Here is a 2778-nt window from a genome sequence, read left to right on the forward strand (position 1 = left end):
AGCCCCACAGAGCCCGACAGGGCCCGACAGGGCCCAGTAGAATCCGACAGGGCCCGACAGGGAACAGTAGAGCCCGACAGAGCCCGACAGAGCCCGACAGAGCCCGACAGAGCCCGACAGAGCCCGACAGAGCCCGACAGAGCCCGACAGAGCCCGACAGAGCCCGACAGAGCCCGACAGAGCCCGACAGAGCCCGACAGAGCCCGACAGAGCCCGACAGAGCCCGACAGAGCCCGACAGAGCCCGACAGAGCCCGACAGAGCCCGACAGAGCCCGACAGAGCCCGACAGAGCCCGACAGAGCCCGACAGAGCCCGACAGAGCCCGACAGAGCCCGACAGAGCCCGACAGAGCCCGACAGAGCCCGACAGAGCCCGACAGAGCCCGACAGAGCCCGACAGAGCCCGACAGAGCCCGACAGAGCCCGACAGAGCCCGACAGAGCCCGACAGAGCCCGACAGAGCCCGACAGAGCCCGACAGAGCCCGACAGAGCCCGACAGAGCCCGACAGAGCCCAGTTTAGCCCAGTAGAGCCCGACAGTGCCCGACAGGGCCCAGTAGAGCCCGACAGGGCCCGACAGGGCCCAGTAGAGCCCGACAGGGCCCGACAGGGCCCAGTAGAGCCCGACAGGGCCCGACAGAGCCCGACAGAGCCCGAAAGGGAACAGTAGAGCCCAGTAGAGCCCGACAGGGCCCGACAGGGAACAGTAGAGCCCGACAGGGCCCGACAGGGCCCAGTAGAGCCCGACAGGGCCCGACAGGGAACAGTAGAGCCCAGTAGAGCCCGACAGAGCCCGACAGGTCCCAGTAGAGCCCGACAGAGCCCGTCAGGGCCCGACAGAGCCCGACAGGGAACAGTAGAGCCCAGTAGAGCCCGACAGAGCCCGACAGGGCCCAGTTTAGCCCAGTAGAGCCCGACAGGGCCCGACAGGGCCCAGTTTAGCCCAGTAGAGCCCGACAGGGCCCAGTTTAGCCCAATAGAGCCCGACAGGGCCCGACAGAGCCCGACAGAGCCCAGTAGAGCCCGACAGGGCCCGACAGGGACCAGTAGAGCCCGACAGGGCCCGACAGAGCCAAGTAGCGCCCAGTAGGGCCCGACAGAGCCCGACAGGGCCCGACAGGGCCCGACAGGGAACAGTAGAGCCCGACAGAGCCCGACAGAGCCCGACAGGGCCCAGTAGAGCCCGACAGGGCCCAGTAGAGCCCGACAGGGCCCAGTAGAGCCCGACAGGGCCCGACAGGGCCCAGTTTAGCCCAGTAGAGCCCGACAGGGCCCGACAGGGCCCAGTTTAGCCCAGTAGAGCCCGACAGGGCCCAGTTTAGCCCAGTAGGGCCCGACAGAGCCCGACAGAGCCCGACAGAGCCCGACAGAGCCCGACAGAGCCCGACAGAGCCCGACAGAGCCCGACAGAGCCCGACAGAGCCCGACAGAGCCCGACAGAGCCCGACAGAGCCCGACAGGGCCCGACAGGGCCCGACAGGGCCCGACAGGGCCCGACAGGGCCCGACAGGGCCCGACAGGGCCCGACAGGGCCCGACAGGGCCCGACAGAGCCAGACAGAGCCTGACAGAGCCCGACAGAGCCCGACAGGGCCCAGTAGAGCCCGACAGAGCCCAGTAGAGCCCGACAGAGCCCGACAGGGCCCTACAGGGCCCGACAGAGCCCAGTAGCGCCCAGTAGAGCCCGACAGAGCCCGACAGGGCCCAGTAGAGCCCGACAGGGCCCAGTTTAGCCCAGTAGAGTCCGACAGGGCCCGACAGGGCCCAGTAGAGCCCAGTAGAGCCCGACAGAGCCCGACAGGGAACAGTAGAGCCCAGTAGAGCCCGACAGGGCCCGACAGGGAACAGTAGAGCCCAGTAGAGCCCGACAGGGCCCGACAGGGCCCGACAGGGCCCAGTTTAGCCCAGTAGAGCCCGACAGGGCCCAACAGGGCCCAGTAGAGCCCGACAGGGCCCAGTAGAGCCCGACAGGGCCCCACAGGGCCCGACAGGGCCCAGTAGAGCCCGACAGGGCCCCCACAGGGCCCCCACAGAGCTCATTGCCCAGTGCTCCGCAGGGCACCCCAACACGTGTCTTGGATCCTCAGAGCTCCCCCTTCCTCCTCAGGGCTCCCCAAAACGTTTCTTGGTTCCTCAGGGCTCCCCAAAACATGTCTTGCTTCCTCAAGGCTCCCCAAAACGTGTCTTGCTTCCTCGGGGATCCCCATTACTCCCCAGGGCTCACCAAAACGTGTCTTGGTTTCTCAGGGCTCCCCATTCCTCCCCAGCGCTCTGCCAAACATGTCTTGGTTCCTTAAGGTACACTTTGCTATTAATTCCCTTTCCATCATTCCTATGGCTCTTGAGCATAGTGAGCTTTTCTTCCACAGCTTTCCAATCGTGACTATTACCACGGGCTCATTCCTCCGAGAATCTGGACCTCTAACTCGCCCTTTGCCTCCATCAGTAATCGGGGACGGCGCCTGCCATCCTGCCGCCATCGGTTGGTGTCGGGTGAGTGACTCGGGGCGCTGCTGGCCGAGAGCGGTTTTAGATCGCTTACCGTGCGACGTTAGAGTGATGGCAAGGGGGACTATTACTGCTTTGACAAAATATGCCGGGCATATTCAGGTGAGACTCGTTTCAGAGTGATCTGTACCTGGACGGGAAATGCCGAAAGCTAAAGGGGGGCGCTTCTGTTGAGTCGAAGTTCAGATGGGACCCCCTTGCTTACTAAACTCCTGCTCAGAGAGGAGTCTAAGTGCAGCAGGGTCCAAACTTAGCCCCAGGCTGGATCTAC

This window comes from Caloenas nicobarica, unplaced genomic scaffold (genome assembly GCF_036013445.1).
Source record: "Caloenas nicobarica isolate bCalNic1 unplaced genomic scaffold, bCalNic1.hap1 Scaffold_592, whole genome shotgun sequence".
Lineage (NCBI taxonomy): Eukaryota > Metazoa > Chordata > Aves > Columbiformes > Columbidae > Caloenas > Caloenas nicobarica.